This window comes from Castor canadensis, chromosome 6, assembly GCF_047511655.1.
Source record: "Castor canadensis chromosome 6, mCasCan1.hap1v2, whole genome shotgun sequence".
NCBI lineage: Eukaryota > Metazoa > Chordata > Mammalia > Rodentia > Castoridae > Castor > Castor canadensis.
The window spans coordinates 16,008,127-16,027,740 of record NC_133391.1 but is presented as its reverse complement, the minus strand read 5'-3'; the positions used below and the strand labels follow the sequence as shown (position 1 = coordinate 16,027,740).

Sequence of the window (19,614 nt, the reverse complement as noted above, 5' to 3'; positions counted from 1 at the left end):
CCAGAAATGTGCTGCCTGCTATTTCTGGAAGCTAGAAGTCCAAAATCAAGGTGACAGCAGGACAATGTTCCTCCTGAAATCTATAGGGCAAAGTCCTTCCTACTCTCTTCCTGGCTCCCTGTGGTGGCCACCATCCCTTGGCTTGCAGCTCCGTCACTCAGACCTCTGCCTCTGCCGTCACATGGCATTCTCTCAGAGCATCTTTCTCTTTCTCTCGCTGGCAGTCCTGGGGTTTGAACTCAAGGCTCTACACTTGCTAGGCAGGTGCTCTACCACTTGAGCCATTCCTCTAGCCCTTTTTGCTGTGGTTATTTTGGAGATGGAGTATCGCTTTTTGCCCAGAGTGGCTGACGCTGTGATCCTCCTATTTTAGGCTTCGTACTGTCGCTGGGATAACAGGTGCATGCTGTCATGCTCAGCTTTTTTCTGTTGTGATGGAGTCTTGCAAACTATTTTGCCCAGGCTGCCCTGGAACCACGATCCTCCTAATCTGAGCCTCTTGAGTAGCTAGGATTACAGGCATGAGTACCTGGCTTCTTCCTCGTCTCTGATCAGGACACCAGTCATAGTGAATGACGGCAGACTCTGATGAGCTCATGTTCGCTCGATCACCTCTGTGAAAACTATTCCCAAACTAAGGTCACATTCTCAGGCCCCAGGGGCAAGGATACCAACCTATCTTTTCAGGGGACACAAATCCATCACACACTATTTTCTGTCTGAATTGGTGTTGCACAGGAGAGGTAATAAAGTCATTGCCACTTTTGGAGAGATTTGTTACATAGCTGGTCCATGCACACTGACCAGCCCCTCAAGATCATCTCAATCCTTCACTGTCTGGTTTTCAAGAGATCCTGCCTCACGCCCTCCTTCCCAGGTGTTGTAGACCTCTTTCTATCCTAATGGCTTCACTGGAGTCTCTCATAATATCTTGGATCCTGAAGTAGCTTGAGCAAGCTTAAGAGCACTGTTCTGCCTCACAGAATAGCCTCAAACTTCCCCAGGGCTGTCAGACTCAATACTTCCAGACCCCAGGAATGGAAGTGATATTCCCTTGAGAACATTACAAAAACAAAGCCCCAAATTTCCTATCACCATTCTTAAGCCCAAAGAAATGGCTGATTTTTCTGGATGAGTAAAAAGAACTCAGCATGAGGGTCAATGGAGTGCAAAACATAGAAAGAAAATGGTGGCTGTGCACTGAAATCCGTACCTTCCTCTTGGCTGTCTGACAGCCATAAGGTGGACCTTTGCAATTTCTACATGGCTGTTTCTTATAGGAGAAATGGAATTTGAATGTGCTCCAAAAAAGGTTTTTTAAAAAAGAATAAAAGCAAGTTTCAAAAAACATGTGTGCCTTTAATTCTTTCTGTCACACAGAGGAAAGATAACTTGAATCCTTTAAAATTTGTAGAGTTGACAAATGTACAAAGCAGTTCCCTTTCAGGTTTTCAATAGGAAAGATTAAGTACAAAATAGCCAAATGGAGTACCTTTTCATTTTCTGTAAAGAAGACAGTGCCACATGTGGCTTGTCACAGGAAGAAGTCCCCATCCACGACCATCTTTCTGTTCACATATGGACAGTGGGTTCAAAGATGAGAGAAAACTGGCAAATCCATCCACTGGATAGCCACGCCTTCTTTCCCTAGGAGTAACTGGTTTGAAGAACTCCACGATAACGCAGGCCACTATGACAGTGGTTGATTTGAGTTGACTTACATCAACTGGCTGACTTGTGGAGATACGCCAGCAATATTCATGGCGACCTCCCCGCCCAGCAGGAACCAATTTGGATGTGGAATATCATACAGTGTTATTGAAGACACCATCACTCATGAACCCAGAGTCCTCAGTGGGTTTCACAGCTCCGATGGGTTGTGTTAAACACAGCTAGCCCTCCTGAGCGTCAGGATGAAGAAGACACGAGAAGGAGACCTGGCAGGAGACAGATCCCACCTGTCTCAGGAACTCTTCCAGAACTGCTTTCCCTAGTGCCTGGTCCAGCCCATTATTTCTCCCTCTGGGATTCCTGACTGTTCCATTTTCCTGCTAAACTCAAACCCTGATTCCTTCCTCCTATGTCCCTTACTTCCTACCTACCTTCCACAGCCCACTTCTCAGGCCCTGAAAACATTCACCGTTCCAGACACAAATGGTGTCCCTTCCCTTTGGCACCTTAGCAAGGGAAGAGTGGACAAAACACTGACATTTCTCAAGCAAGTCCTTCTCCGATGAGTCAAAGATGGGGCACCAAAGATGGATAACATTGGCTTGCCTCACAGGCAAAATCCATTTCCCTGTCACAGCCCTAAAAATGTGAGTGATTTCAGTGGGGCCCCTGGGGCCGAGCACATTACAGAGCCTCTGGCTTGTGCACAGATATCTGCTCACAACTGGCCCCAGGCCAGCGGAGAGAAACTTGGGACCATTGTGGCTGTTCTATGCGGTACAGCACACCAACAGCAAGCAAAATAGTTACATCCAATGTAGAATGGGGACAGGTTGAGTTGCATTTGCTTCTCTATGGAAATAGTGAAAAATGACAGCAAACACAGCAGGACACCATCTTCCAGTCCCCTGCCCCAGAAACGCAGAGTCATAAATCACCATGTCACAAAAGTCCCCACTGGAGAGGATGGTGTAAATTCAGGCTCACATTTATAGAGAATCAAATTATCGCTTTATTCCCAGGGAGATGAATGAGAGTGACAGACTCTTTGGAGCTGTAAAAATAGATGGATGCTTCCTATAGAGTAACTCACAGACGCCTACAATAATTTACAATCAGTCTGGCAGGCTGGGAGCAAGTGAAATTCCTAACAGAATAACCACAAAATTTTCCCGTGGTAGAGTAAATGGTTTGGCTATTATAATACACTTCAGCACAGCAAATAGATCTCTCCTTAATAGAAATACATTAGACACCATTTATAAAAATATCAGCATTGCAGCTCTGTTTCTTGAACTATAACTTATGCATAAATATCATACAATTTGTGGATGAGGAAATCCAATTTCATGGTGTTTCAAACACATCTTTGTTTATTACGTAACTACAGTTCGAGAATAGGAGAGAGTGTTTTATAGGAAATCTATGTATGGCATCTGTGGAAGGATTACAAACAGCCCATCTATGACAAATGGAATTGTTTTATGACCTGTGTTATGTGCACACACTATCCTGAGTCTCGACTTTGGGTCACATCAGTGCGTAGCTGCAGGGTTGTCATAGTTACCAAGATGGTGGAAGGATAAAGCGCTCTAGGTGAGTGAACATTGCAAGTAACAGATGAGAAGCATCACAGATCTTTCGAGTCAGGTGGACTTGGGTTGAGTTCTGGCTTTTCTATTTCTGGGCCGTTAAAACCTTGGACAATCCCAGTACTGTCACCTTAACTTGGGGTCAATAATGACTAATTCATAGGACTGTCATGGGCCCTGAGTTGTAAATGTAGCACAGTGCCTGGCTCAGTGTCAGCACCAATCAACAGGACATAGACTTTAAAACCACTGATATTTAATGACATTTGTGGAAGTCCATTCTCAAACTTCCGTCCACTCGCTTGCCTTCTGAGGCTATGTCACTCAAGGCAGATGAACTCTGGTGAAAAAAAAAAAAAGTTTCTCAGGGAAGGATCAAAAGGAGACCCAGCCTGCAGGCTCTTCTTTCTCTTTCCTTTTCCTGCTGTCACCCTGTCCTTTGCCACTGCCACTCCCTGAGGACAGTGTAGGTGTTTCTTGGCATTCTTTTTCCATTTTGAGTATTGTAGGGGGCCTATCTTTACCCCTCTGTGGGCTATTTCTCCTCTCTGACTCAGCTTTGCTGTACAAGAATTTAACTTGACTTTGACAAGTGTCAAAAAACTGGGTGTTTGTGCCTTTCCGTACTTGTGTTGGAAGTTAACCCCCAAAGTTGCATGTTAACAATGTTTGAAAGTGGGAATTTTGGAAGGTAGTTAGGATTAGGGGATTTCATGAGGGTGGACTCTAACATATCATTAGTGGCTTTATAAGAAAAGGAGCATAAGTCAGGATACAGTGGAGACACCTGAGCACCGATGTTCATCGCAGCACTGTTCACAACAGCCAAGCTCTGCAAACAACCCAGATGCCCCACCACTGAAGAATGGATGAAGAAAATGTGAATATATACCTATTACTCAGCCGTATGGAAGAGTGACACCTTGTGTTGTGAAGGTAAATGGATACAATTGGAGGATAGCATGTTTAGTAAGTAAGCCAGGCTCAGAAAGACAAAGGCCGCATGTTTTCTCTCATATGTGGAAGGTAGATCCAAAAGATAAACAAGCATATCATATACAAACTCAGGTATAGACCATGTGTGTAACAGTGGCTCTGCTCCATGGAACTCAGGGAGGAGGAGAAGGGAAGAGAACGACAGAGCATCAGTGATGTCATGAAATGTCACATCTGTGGAGGTGGAGGACGTAAGGATGTGCACTGAAAGCTGGTGAAATGGGGGGTGGGAGGTGAAGGGGTGAGGGAGAGCAATGGGAGGGGCTGAATGGACCAAAGTAAAGTAGACTCACAGCGGGGTCACATCGAGACACCCCTCTGAACACCAGCTTAGATATTAATAATGAAAGACAGGGCTGTGACATAGGTACAGTGTGAGAGGTACTTGTGGGAGGGGAGGGGGAATGAAGGAGATGAAGGTGAGGGAATATGGCAGATGGACTTCATATACTTCTATGAAATAGAACAATGAAACCTCTTGCAATTGCTGTAAGTGGGGCAGGGAGGGGGTAAGGGGGAGAAGGTAGGGTGAACTCACCAATACACAATATAAGCCTACTTGGAATTGTCACAATGAATCCCCCTGTACAACAATATATCCTAATAAAAAATTAATGGGGAAAATAGTACTATAAAAGAAACATGAGTCCAACAAAGACTTTAAAGAATGCTTCTAACATTAGAAACAACTCAGCCTATCTCTCAGCAGGGCAATGAATGAAGCAGTCATGGCGAGTCACACACGGAGTACTTACTTAGAAAGCAGAGGCTCAGCCCACGGCAACACGTGGCAGAGCTCTGGGTGAAGGAAGCCAGTTACAATGAGGAACAGGAGGTCTGAGTCCATGTGCGTGTGGTCACTAATAGATGACAAAAAGCATCAGAAGATGGCAGACTATGGGGGAGGGTCAAGGGACATGGGAAGAGAAAGGGCAAAGGGGGTTTTCTCAGGAAAATTCTGTTCCATGTCAGATTTTGGGAGGTGATTGTCATATACAATAAAACAGTAAAATTCCTCAAACTGAAGACTGTATACAGTCTGTATAATTTTATTGTACTAAATTATGCCTTCATAAAAGTACATATGGAGTGGAAAAATGAATGACTGTAATGGATTTAGAAATATAGAAAGATAGGTATTTAAAAACTGAGTCCAAGTATTAGGAGGAAAAAAAAAAAAACACCGAACAATCTCACGGGTCATCTTTGAAGGTTGCCATGGTACCAACTCATTATTCTAAAAATAATAAGTGAAAAGAAGGAATGAAGCATTTCTCTTGCTTTTCTCATTTGAACTGCATTTTGGAGTATCCAAACACTTGAAGAGGGAAAATGCCTTCTAACAGAAGAATTGCAGCTTATAAATGCAGAATGAATGTAGATTTTTTTTTTAAAAAGTCACCATTTTGTACATGCTAATGAAATAATGGATGTTGGAGGTTGCTAAAACCATTCACCAGGTGAAAGGTTGATGGGAATTTTATAATGGATCAATCAGGTGACAACACCTGAACCCAGGGTTGAATGAGACATTACTGCAGTGAGGCAGGCATTGGGTTACTTTCTGATGGATGTGACAGGAGGACGGAAGGAGGGAGGAAGTTTCTACATCTAATTACAGCTTGGAGAAAACGTAGATTAGAGGAACAAGTCAAAAGTGATCAGTGTGCTGAAACCAGTCTGTGTCAGATTTTATAGGACAAACGACTTGTTTTCTTTAACAAACGGTCTGAAATAACTATGATGGGGAATAGTATAGATAAAAAGACACTTTAGGGGCCTGTCAACCAAGTGGGATGTGTGGGTGGGCCTTGTTTGAATTCTTAATTGCACAAACCAACTGTAAAAAATATGTTTTCTGAGAAAATCTGACAGAATTTTGAGAAATATTTTTGAGAAAACATGAATTGAATATTAAATTCTGCTAAGTATATAGTCGTACCAAGCTTCTGTTATTTTTTTAACATCTTCATCTGTTAGCTATGACTGTATTTATAGAGGCAAATGACATGATGGTGGAACTTGCTTTTAAAAAGCCAAGAAGCAGTTATGGGAAATTTGAAACAACGAAAGTAAGTGGGAAAACACTGATGCATGCTGAGCTGAAACGACTAGAACATTTGGGATTCATTATCATCTCTATTTTTGTATATGTTTGAAATTTTCCATAATCAAATGTTGAATTAAAAGAAAAGAAATTAACATAAAATGTGTTGACCGAATTATTTATTTCCTGACTTGTTTGGAGGGGGAAAACATAGGAAGAGACAAAAGTAATTCACATAGGGTAGAATTCCCAGTCTGGACACAATCCAGGCGGTCTTTTGGAAGGGCAGCTGTGTGTGTGTGTGTGTGTGTGTGTGTGTGTGTGTGTGTGTGTACGTGCATGTATGTGCACAAGTGTGCACACACACACACGTTAGTCTGTTCTTCTTAAGTGGATGCAAACACTTATTAATGAAAACAGCAAAATGGCCCCATGGTCTCATGTCTAAGAAGATCCACACACCCTGTTTAAGTTGACTTTGTCTTGCTCTTTCTGTGCACCGTTCCCACCGAGGCTGAATGTTGTGTCATAGTGAACGTGAAACCCCCAGTGTGGTGTAGAGGAACTCTCCAGCATTGGGGATCATCATCTGGGGCTCTAGGGGAAGACAGACAGGTCCACGTCTTCTCTTCCTGGGAGATGCCATAGAAGCAAACAGATGCAGCTGGAATGGCACACTGGGCCAGGCATGTGGTCACCTGAGATTGTCATTAGGAACAGAGATGCAAAAGTTGCAGCCATTTTTAAAAATGTTTCCCAAAAATATTTCATGGGGAAAAAATGATGAGTGGTCCTCATTGTAGAGACACTTTCCCAACTCTGAATTCTTCAGGTGCAGAGCAAAGAGCCAAGACCTGCCCAAACCCACTGGCTCGAACCATAAAAGGAATCACCATGTCCTGGCGTCATGGCTCCTGCAGTGAGCCCACACCGTGGGCAGTACGGCCCAGCAGACCCCAGAGGGGAATAGGGAACACCAGACGTTAGCCCTGGCACCCCTCTACCAAGCCCCACTCTTGGCTGGGTCCCCATCTTACTCCTGTGTTACCCCAACATCTCACAGTCCCACCCGCCATCCTCACTCTGTTGATTGCCACCTGTGAGCACCCAGAGCTGCTGGGACCCCATGGCCACCGGCCAGCACCGTCTATCAGCCAGTCTCCAAAATGGTGCTCCTGGCACATATCCCTCTGTGCCCATTGCTTCTCAGGCCCCTGCTGGTACTCCCAGTTCCCAGAAATCCTCCCTCTGGGGACTCTCTCTCTTTCAGTCTCCTTTCCAGCCTTCCTTCCGTGCCTGCCATGTTGCCTTGCTCTAGGCTTCTGGCCTCTTCTTTCCACAGACTTCACACATAATCCACAGGCTGAAGACGTCTGAGTCTACCTGAGCCCTAGTCCTGGGCTCAATCTTCACATGTGCAAGTCTACAGGATGGCAGGAGTGCTTCTGAAATTTTAGACGTCTCACGACTAAGAGGCATTGTCTCATCTTCTCCCCAACTTCTTCCAACCGTGTCCCTCATGTCACAGGTCAGCGCCAGCATCTCCCTAAGGCTCAGCCTCAGCCCCCCATCCCCTGAGCCTTCCTCACCCTACCCCCAGGCGTCACCTCTTCTACTTCTGAGTTATCCATTGCGCTCCTTCTTGTCCCAACCAATCTCCAATGTCTCTCTCTCTCTCTCTCTCATCTTTCCTCCTGAGTATATTCAGGATTATAAAGTCCATTTCCCACATAGCAGTCATAATAATCTCCTCATTAAAAAAATTCTAAACAGGTGTGGTGGTACAGGCCTGTAATCCCAGCACTAGAGAGGTAGAGACAGGTGGATCATGAATTCAAGGTCAGCCTAGGCTACATAGTGAATTCTGCCTCAAAAAAAAAAACAAAAAAAGTCTGATCACCCCTTAAATTCCTTCAAAGGAGTGGGTGATATGTACACGAGACCATATAGCTATGTGTCATTCACCTGTCTATCCATCCATCCATCATCTCTCTGTCTATCTATCTCTCTGTTCACTCAAACTATCCACAGTGGCTGCTATAGTCTACCACTGGAATGTCCCATGTGTTACAGGCTTGGTCTCCATCTTGGCACTACTGGGAGCCAGTGGAAATGTTAAGAGGCAGGGCCTAGTGTGAAGTCTTTGAGTCACCTAGGATAGTCCCTCAGAGGGGATTGGAGGACCCCGCCTTCTCTCTTTCTCTCTTTTGCTTCCTGGTCATGAGGTGAGAGGCTTTGCTCTGCCATGTGGTCCCACCATGATGTGCTGCCTCACCAAGGTCCCAAAGCAATGGGACCAACCAATCGTGGGTCGGACCTCCCAAAGCTGTGAGCCAAAATAAACCTTTTCTCTTTGTAAGTTGACCATCTCAGGTATTCTGTTACAGTAACAGGAAGCTGGCTCTCACATTCTTGCTTATAACCTCCACATAATCTAGGCTCCACCAAGATTGCTGCCACTGCTTGACAGTTTTGCCCCTTTCTTCACTCCAGTCACCCTGAACTGCAGTTCCCAGAACACAGTCCAATCTTTATGTGCGCTTGAGATATTCGTGCACCTCCTTCTAGTCCTACCTAAAGTCTTGAACACCATTTCCTCTCTCCAGCTCCCTGGACTAGGTTATACTTCCTGAATACACTCAGGCTGATCACACTGGTTGAGTATTTGTTCAATGGACAGCATTTCTATCTGATCATCAATTCCATGGAGACAAGGTTAAGGCCATCAACTGTGGGTTCCCCAATGGAAGTTACTGCCAGAGTGAAGAACGGACTCCCCAAGTCAAAAGCAGTCACTTGAAGTGCAGGCCACCTATGACATACACACCCAGGCAAAAGTTCAGTCCCCAGGGTTGCAAGGCCTACCCTGAACCTGGACAAGACAGGAACTTTCCTTGGAGCTCTACCACAGACATAATTTCACCCAGCACTATGAGGTGCTCACATAGTCAGTGGTGACTTCTTGGGCTAAGGATATACCTCTGTGGGAGAGTGCTTGCCTCGCATGTGTGAGACCCGGGTTCCATCCCAACACTACACACACACACACACACACACACACACACACACACACACACACACACACACACACACACACAGGGTCATTGAGGCTGTGCTGGGATGAAAACTGAACTGCTATAGTTGGATCTAAAATGCCTCCAAAGGTCCCTGTGTTGAAAGATTGGTTCTAGGGCTGGTGGAGGGGCTCAGGCAGCATCTGCCTAGCAAGTGTGAAGCTGTGAGTTCAAGGGCTGCTCCCGGGCCAGCCGCTCTTGGAGGTGTTGGAGCCTCTAGGAAGCAGGGCCTAGTAGGAAGTCTTTAGGTCTTTAGGTCTTTGAGGAACTTTGAGGAACTTTGGTCTCAAAGGAGATTGTGGGATCCTGGTCTCTTTTCTTCTTCTGCTCCTGGCCATGGGCTGAGTGGCACTGCTCTGCCATGTGCTCCCCACAGGATGAACTGCCTTGCCACAGGCCCCAAATCAACCAAAGACTAAAAGCTATGAGACTACAAGCCCAGATGAACCTTCTCTCTTTACAAGTTGATTATCTCAGGCATTTTGTTACAGTAACAGAAGGCTGATGAACACAGTGATTGATGCCAACAGGGGAGGGAGGACCAAAGACCATTGCAATGTAAGGATCAAGAAAATGGAAAGGAGCTGATGGTCTGGTGTCCTCTGGGCCTGACCATCATTCAAATCACATTGTTCAAAGATGTAGCAAACCTGAGTCCAAAAGTTCCAGAAGGATGACAAAGCTCACAAGAGGCTGTTGGACCACAGGATTCTTGATGTGAGGATGCAGGGGGAGAGGAAATGTCTGTCCCTTTAATACAGATGCTGGACGGTGGGTCCCAAAACCACAAAGCAGAGGTGGGACCTGGGCACCAGTCAGCCAGGCTTGTCAGAGCCAGCTGCAGACAAGGGGGAAGCAACACTCAGAACAAGAGGGGAGGCAAAGAGACCAGTGTGAAGGGGGATTCTGCCCACAATTTCTAAACCTCCCTCTGAAAGAAACAATCCTTCAAATCACCTGCTGGGATCGTCTGGACTGGCTCAGGGCCTGTGGGTGACCTTGCAGGTCTTCAGCGCCTGGCGTTCAAAGGGGCTGAGTTGGGTAAGGCTATATTCTAAATTCTCAGAGAAATGGTGGCATCTGGGGGGGAGGAAGCCGTGAACCATGCAACCAGCACTTAGGAATGACACTGTGATATTTTTACCCTGCACAAACTAAAATATGCCCATCCTTTGCCTACCTTTCACCACGACACGGTCAAGTCACCATAGAGTTAGAGTCCCTGTCCTTTACTGGTGACTGCTATGGAGCCTTAAGACACCCAGCAGGAGCCCCTGCAGAGGTTGTGCTGTGGGAAGACCCTGGGGCTGGGCTGGACCAGGCGAGAACACCATTACACCTGAACCCCCAACCCTCTTATTATAGTTTAGATACCAAAGTGTCACCCCCCAAAAAATAGGTACGTGTGTGGAAGGCTTTGCCCCCCACTGACAGGCTTTAGGGATTGGCTACACAATGATCGAATTAGATGGGGAGGACTGCATCAGCAGATTTTAATGGCGTTATTGGCAGGTGATGTAAACTGGGGTCCTGGCGGGACTCGGTTGGGATCAGGGCACCCTGGAAGAGTTTATCTTGTTCTTGGCCCCTTCTCTCTGTCTCTCTGCTTCCTGTCCACCATGAGGGGAGCAGATCTGTATTTGCCACTCCCGTCCACCATGATGCTCTGCTTCACCACAGGCCCACAGCAATGGAGCCAGGTGACCATGGAATGAAACCATGAGCCACCTTTCCTCCCATGAGTTTTTTTTTGTCATGGCAATGACAAAAATGAATGCATTTAAAAGGATGTTGGGCTCACAAATATTTTAACAATGTGCACACACAGGAATTCTGCCTTTAGGCAGACCTGGGGGTTCCTGGATAAAGGAGGTTAAGCCACCAAGCTAAGATATTACATGACAGTTGGAAGACCTTGGTCTTTCCACGGTCTCCTTTAGGAGTGGTGGCCGTGAAGGACTGGGCATGCAGGGTGCTGGCCACTGATACAAGTGTTCAGAAGGTGATGGGTTTTCCTCTCACATGAATGCACAGGGGAAATCAAACCCATCCAGCTCTGCAATCATTTAAAAGAAATCTCTCTCTTCTGTCCTTGGAGACGCTCTCTCTTCACGGTTAGCCACGCGACTATCACGTGGCTTGTTCATTGCTTCTGGTCAATGTTACTCAGAATAAGATGAATCCTTTCAATTTCTAATCTCACTTATTTGCTCAATCCTGGAAAGTCATTTTATTCCTTCACTCTATTGATTCTTTTGGTCACAGATAAGTTGCCTTTCATTCAAGCAACAGCCCTGGAGTCATTGTGACTATTTTTTTGTTGTTGTTTTTAATGAACCACAGAAAGCCTTTCTATACTCAATTCACAGCTCACTGGGGATGGAATTAAGATGTAACAAAAAATGCAAAGAATGTTTAGAGAAAAGATCATAGATGGGTCTGTGAAAAAAATTGCTAAGAAAAAATTGGTCTTATATCAAAATTTTCCCAAAGGCATACGATATATATCAAATTAGATAGCAAAATCTTTAAAGTGTAGGATTTGGGGGTCACTTCTTATAGGTAAATATATGCATATGCCAAATGAAAATTATGTGTGTGAATATTTACAAAAAATTCTAATTTTTTTCTAGCAGTAGGGCTAGCTTTCTTAAGAATGTATTTATTATTCAACTAATTTGTGCTCTGAGCAAAACAAAACAGCACAAAATCAAAGGGTAAGGAATATAGGGTTTCTTTATTTTTGGTGGTACTAGGATTTGAACTCAGGGCCTTCTCCTTGCTATGCAGGTATTCTACCACTTGAGGCACTCCTCCAGCCCTTTTTGTCTCAGGTTATTTTTCAGATAGGGCCTCACGTTTCTTTGCCTCGGAGGTCTGGCCTTGAAGCTATCCCCCTACCTATGCGAAGTGCATAGCTTGGATTACAGGTGCAAGCTACAGTGTCTGGTGAGAAGAAATACACTTCATTAAAAATTTTTAAAAACACTTTACATATACTTTTTTATGCAAAGGAAACCTTATCATCGGGATCCTTTCAGTCACCTGGTGGAGACAGGTGCACGTGAGGTTAAGAAAAGTAGATGCCAGTGCCTGAGGGGACCCACGCTGTGCAGGCTGCAGAGAGAAGGGAAGACTCACTGAGAGAAGGGTGGGGCCATGGAGGACTACCCAGAGAAGGTTCTGGGAAGAGGTGGGTGCTCACCTGGGCTCCTTTCTGATAAAGGGTATAATTGCCAGGAAGCAGGCCGAGCTCAGGTGTAGACCAGTGGCTCTCCAACCTGGGTGCAGAGTGGAACCCCCTGGAAGGCTGATTAAAACACAGTTAGCCAGACCAGGCCTGTATTAGTCACTTTTGTATCGTTGTGACCAAATACTTTACAGTAGCAACCTAAGGCAGGGTTTGCTTTGGTTCACTGTTTCCGAGGGCTCAGTCCATGTTTGTGTGGCCAGAACAACACAGTGGCAGGATGAGTGGAGGAGTCTCTCACCTCATGACAGACAGGAAGGAGAGAGAGAGGAGAGGAGAGAAGGGGAAGGGAGGGGAGGGGAGGGGAGGAGAGAGAGGGGAAAAGAAAGAGAGACAGGGAGGGAGGGAGAGAAGTGAGATAGGAGGAGAATAAGAAGAGGAAGAAGGGGGAGGAGAAGGGGGACGAGGAGGAAGAAGAAAGACAAGAGGGAGGGAACAGGAACAAGACACCCCAAAGGACCCACCCCAGTGGCCTGCTTCCTCTGCTAAGTCTCACCTCCTAAAGTTTCCAGAACCTCCCAAGGTAGCTCCACTACCTGGGGACCTGTTTTCAAAACACCAGCCTGCGGGCAACCTGTTCAAACACATCACTGCCCCTCTTTCCGGTCCACTAGGTCTGGGAAGGGCCCTAAGGATTTGCATGTATAGCAGGTCCCCAAGCAACTGGCTGGGGACTTGTCACGAGAGCCCGTGTTCTGTAGATCCCAAAGCAGACTTCATGAAACCCACAAGGCTCTGCTCGGACTTGAAAAACTGAGATTACGTCTTGCCATTTCTTTGTCTTTTTTTTCTTTTTTTGGAGATATTTTTATTTCAGGTTATTTGCCCATTTCTAACTGGATTATTTGGTTTTTGCTGTTGAGTTCCTTCTCTATTCTGGATGTTAATTCCTTGTTGGATGAATAGTGTGCAAATATTGTGGGGTTTTTTTTGGCTGTACTGGGGTTTGAACTCAGGGCCTCATATTTGCTATGCAGATGCTCTCCCTCTTCACCAGCTCTTCATCAGTTTTGTGATAGGCATTTTCAAGGCAGAGTCTCAAAAACTATTTGCCTGGGCTAGCCTTGAACCTGGATCATCCTGATCTTAGCCTCCTGAGTAGCTGGGATTATAGGCGTGGCACCCAGCACTCAGCCAGTGTGCAAATATTGTCTCCCATTCTACAGGTTGTTTCTTTACTCAGTTTTCTTTGCTCCAGAGTTTGATACAATCCCATTAGCCTAGTTTTGGTTTTGTTGTTTGTGCTTTTAGGGTCACAATGAAAAAAATTTTTGTAATTGTTATTCATCTTTTTTTTAATGTTGTGTTAAGTGAAGGTGCACTGTGACATTGACAAAAGTCATTACAATTTATCATTGTTGAATTCACCCCTCCATCATTCTCCTTTACCCCTCCTCCCCCCATTCCTGGAACAATCTCAACAGGCCTCATCTTTCATTTGCATACATGAGTGCATAATATTCCACTATATTCACCTCCTGCACCCGTTCCTTACATCCTCCCTCTCCCGCTGGTGCCAACCCCCATCCCAATGTCTTGAAGTGTTTCTCTGAGTTTCCTCCTATCGCTTTCATAGGTTAGGGCCTACCATTTGGGGCTGAAAGTCATTTTAAGTTAATTTGTACATAGTGAGAAATGGGGTGGAGTTTCATTCTTGTGCACGCTGCTACACCATTTCCCCAGCGCCACTTATCAAAGGGTGCTGTCCTCTGTCCACGTCACATTCTTGGCACCTTTGTCAAAAGGTGAGAAGTTGGCAGTGAGAAGTTGGATTTTCTCTCTCGGTTCTCTGTGCTTTTCCATTATTGGGTTTTTATGCCAAAGAAAATGAAACCACTATGTTAGAGGGAAAACTGCTCTCCTGGGTTTACTGGTGCACTGTTAATAATATCCAAGATACGGAATGAACTCAAGTGTCCATCAACGAATGAATGAATAGATAGCGATGATGTACACAACCACGGAGGAATATTATTCAGCCATTAAAAAGACGAAATCCTGTCATTGGTGGTGATGGAACTGGAAGACATTGTGTTAAATGAAATGAGCCAGGCATGGGAAGACAAATACTGCACATTCTCATTTGTGGAAACCAAAATGTTGATGTTATGGAAACTGACAGCAGGACAGTGGTCACTAGAGGCCAGGAAGGAGGGAGCCAGGGGAGGGGTAGAGAGAAGCTGGCTAACCATGCTAAGATACAGGAAGACAGGAAGAATAGGCTATCCTGGCCTACAGCACATAGGGTGACTACAGTGGACAGCAGTCTATTATCTACTTCAACCTAACGAGAAGGAAGGACTTAAAGATCTACCATAAAGGTAGAGAAGATGGGAGTGGCAATTATCCTGATTTGATCATTATATGTGTACTGAATTACCATCCTCTGCCACAATTAAATATAAAAATTTCTCTTAAAGTGGCAGAATATCAAGGCTGATGTCAGAAGCCGGGTCACAGCCAGCAGAACCACGCACAGGAGGTCAGAGGCAGAGCCGGGTGGGCTGGGGAAAACTGTAAGAAGAGGTGATTGTCCTCGAAGGTGACATGTGCAAGTCCCAGAGCCATCTGACACTCTAGTGAAGATGTGGCACCAGTGGCCAGGAAGCTGAATGGCCACGGAGAAGACCCAGCAAGAGAACAGTGTGGGGGGGCAGACTCCACTCAGTAGAGCCCATTCATTGCAGCCAGTCAACAAGCAGTGCTCACTGCAGCCAATCAGCAAGCAGTGTGAGGCATGGTACTCCCTGGCTCCCTCAGCTGGCCACAGAGAGGCACTGGGACAGGGCGGTGCTGGGAGAGGACAACTGAGGAGCTCCCCGCTCCTTCAGGGAAGGGAACAGTCACACAGTCCTGCCTGTGAGGCAGCCGCACCGCTCCCAAGCAGCAGAGCCTCACCCGGCCCTCTCCTGCAGGTGGTGCTCCAGCACTGGAGGTCTAATGTACTGGACGAGGACGATGACAGCTAGAAATATTGTAGCGCATGCTTTTAATTTGCTAGGAAGGCGGATCTTAAATTAAATTCCCCTATGCCCAATGGTACCTGCATAGTTATGGGTACGATGATTAGGTTGATGGTGGTTGAGCATTCCCCAACAGGTACACACATCAAAACATACAATTTTTTAAAAACCACACTAAGATTCCACCTCACCCCTGTTAGAATAGCCATCATCAGCAACACCACCAACAACAGGTGTTGGCGAGGATGCGGGGAAAAAGGAACCCTCTTCACTGTTGGTGGGAATGTAAACTAGTACAACCACTCTGGAAAAAAATTTGGAGGCTACTTAAAAAGCTGGACATCGCTCTACCATTTGATCCAACAATACCACTCTTGGGGATATACCCAAAAGACTGTGACACAGGTTACTCCAGAGGCACCTGTACACCCATGTTTATTGCACACTATTCACAATAGCCAAGTTATGGAAACAGCCAAGATGCCCCACCACTGACGAATGGATCAAGAAAATGTGGTATCTATACACAATGGAATTTTATGCAGCCATGAAGAAAAATGGAATCTTGTCATTCACAGGTAAATGGATGGAACTGGAGAACATCATTCTGAGTGAGGTTAGCCTGGCCCAAAAGACCAAAAATCGTATGTTCTCCCTCATATGCGGACATTAGATCAAGGGCAAACACAACAAGGGGATTGGACTTTGAGCACATGATAAAAGCTTTAGCACACAAGGGAGGGGTGAGGATAGGTAAGACACCTAAAAAACTAGCTAGCATTTGTTGCCCTTAACGCAGAGAAACTAAAGCAGATACCTTAAAAGCAACTGAGGCCAATAGGAAAAGGGGACCAGGAACTACAGAAAAGGCTAGATCAAGAAGAATTAACCTAGAACGCACAGGAAATCAATGTGAGTCAACTCCCTGTATAGCTATCCTCATCTCAACCAGCAAAAACCCTTGTTCCTTCCTATTATTGCTTATACTCTCTCTACAACAAAATTAGAGATAAGGGCAAAATAGTTTCTGCTGGGTATTGAGGGGGTGGGGGGGAGAGAGAGGGGGTGGAGTGGGGGGTTAGGGAGGGTGTGGGGGGCAGGGGGAGAAACGACCCAAGCATTGTATGCACATATGAATAAAAAAAAATACAATTTTTTTATGCCAAAATGGTTCAATAAAGCTGTTAACACAATCTACAAGTGAAAAACTGAAAAGGAGAGGTGAGCATGGTGGCTCATGCCTGTAATCCCAGCACCCTGGAGGCTGAGGCAGGAGGATCAGGAGTTCAAGGGCAGCCGGGGCAATATAAGGCCCTGTCTCCTGCACACACACACACACACAGGAAGTGCCTCTGCCAGTGTAAGAAGAGTGACACCTTCTCCCCGGCAAGACTTATTAATGAGCTCTGCAGACATAGCCTCTGGTGTTATTCCCAGAGAGCAACCCGTGGTAGCACTGGAATCTGGGACGGTCCCCCTGGTCCCCAGAAATCCCTCCCCTTGCGCTTCTGATCAGTGCTGTTTCCTGCTGTTCTCTCTGTGTAATATCCTACCATTCACTGGTCATATAGAGCTATCCAAACTGCTCTGGTCTTCAAGATAAAATAAAAAGGAACAAAGGCTCAGCTCTCTCTTCTGACAGAAAAGCACAAGCTAGTTTTGACTTGTAGATTGTCACCGCCCATTTGACCACCAGGGCATTCTAATTGGCTTGTGTCCCTCAAACCACTGCTTCTACTCACATCCAAGACATCACTTAATCACAGATCTAACAATTACTGCTAGGCCCACGTCCCAGGCAAGGCCGTACAAAGGTGAGAAAAAGAGAGCTCTGTGTCACACAGCTTGCCGTCTAGAGAGGGGAAGAGAGGGAAACCAATATGGGTAAAAAATAAGTAAAGTTCCAAGGCAAGCTAGAGGTTGCTGTGTGCAGAGGGAAAAAGAGGCAGGAAGACACAAGAAGGAGCTGGGCGTGGTGGTCTCAGCTGTAATCTCAGCAACTTGGGAGAGGGAGATGGGAGAATCACAGTCTGAGGCTGGCTTGGGCAAAGTTAGCACAAGACTCCATCTCAAAGACAAGCTAAAAGCAAAGTACTGGGTGAGTGGCTCACGTGGTACAGTGCTTGCTTAGCAAGCAGGAGGCCAAGGGTTCAATCCCCAGTACTGCAAGTGATAATAATGATAACGACAGACACAAGAAAGAACAGGAAAATGGGAACGGGGTTGAAATGTTGGGTCAAGGTCTTTTTTCTTCAATTAAATTCAAAATGGGTGAATGGGGACTGGGGGAGTGGCTCAAGTGGTAGAGCACCTGCCTAGCAAGCATGAGGCCCTGAGTTCAAATCCCGGTACTGACAAAAAAAGTCCAAAAGGATGACCGGCACATATATTAGCTATGGTCCTGGGCTTTTGAACTGCTGGGCTTGGCAGAGAAATTCTGTGCAAATTCCACTGAGGAAGGCACTCAGCACAGGGAGAATGCAGTGCCTTCCAAAGGGAATGATTTCAGGATCCAGGGCCGTCCCCACCCACCCCTTTGCTCCTGCGGGAGGGCGCAGAGCCTGTCACTCTGCAAAGAGAGCTCAGGGCAGATCAGGCGGAGTGAGTATCTAAAAGGCATGGAGCACTTGAAGAAAACCCTAAATCAGGTGCAGAGAGCAGGCTTCGGCCGCGGATAGAGGTTCTGCAGGGGTGCGTGCCTGGGTAGAATAAAAACCAGAAAGGTAGTCAATTTTAAACATGACACTCATGTCCTGAGTTGATTCCAACAAGCCTGTTTCCCAGAGCCCAGGTGTGCAAAGGCTGGGGACCGAGGACAGTGACAGGACGCCAGCTGGGCTTGCCCTCCTCCAGCCTCTTCACAGCACAGTGGGAGAAGCAGGAGGTGAGAGAAGCGAGGCACTGGTGAGTGCTTCTTGGTGCGACAGCAGGTGTTATTAGGGTAAGCAAACCTCATTCAGAGCCATCACGACAGGCGTCCAGACAATGGTAATGGGGCTTTGTGGTGGGAGGGAATGCAGCATGGGCAAGTAGAGATTTACTGTCAAAGAGAAGGGAGGGTCAGCGGTGGATGACTGACAGGAAGCCTCAGGAGTGAGGGGGATTCTGGCTGAAGACAGGGCCAAGGCCACCAGACGCCACCTGAAGGATGGTCAGGGGTGAGGACCCTGATCAGAGGTGGACAGAGATCCAACACTGAAGGTGTGGAGTTCTGAGTAAAGTGACTTAGCAGGTATTCTGCAAGGAAATGCAAAGACCGGCCTAAGAGAATGTTCTGGAGTCTCACAAAAGTTTGGTCAAGCAGAGAATCTTTGCCTCCAAGAGCTAAAAGAGTACCCAGAGCCTTTTACTAGGAGTTATTTATATTAACTCTAAAAGGGAGAGGTTGAGCCAGGCATGGTGGTGCACACCTGTAATCCCAGCACTTGGGAGGCTGAGGCAGGAGGATGGAGAGTTCAAGGCCAACCTGAGGTACACAGTGAGACCCTATACCCCAAAATAAATAAATAAATAAAATGGAATGACTGGAACGCATCAATGTTTCCAACTCTTTTTTTTTTTTTTTTACAGTAGAATTCTTTTTTTCAAACAAAATTATGAGCAGAGCCCAGCATATACAATAACCAAACAGTGGAGCCGATCTGAGCTGGGGGCCCAGCTACAGGCCTGTCCGGTTCCCTCCTTTTCTCCCTCCTGCATCAGCTCCCCTAGGAGTATTTCTGAGAAAAGCAGGGAGGGAGTCCGCTAGGACATGGCGTCTCTTCCTCTGACTCTACCATGTGCTCGAACCACCAAAGCACCTAGCATGAGACAGTAACCCAAGGAGATCACTTAATGTTAAGGGAAAAAAAAATTAAGGATGACAAAACTAGATGTGCACAGGAACCAAGCTCCCTGGTGAACTTGGGTCACCGAAGGCATGGGACAAAACAGTCAACCTTTAAAAAACAAAACCCCAAGATCCCCCATCTGAGAAGCGGTGGCGGTGACGTTCACATGGTGGGGTTGTGGAGCCTGACAC

General features: G+C 46.1%; 1 protein-coding gene across 8 annotated transcripts in view; it reads right to left on the bottom strand.

Annotated features, from left to right (window-relative positions):
* Positions 1–19,614, bottom strand: part of Galnt17 (polypeptide N-acetylgalactosaminyltransferase 17) — a 433,611-nt gene that overhangs the window by 85,789 nt on the left and 328,208 nt on the right. The gene's annotated exons all lie outside the window — the stretch shown is intronic.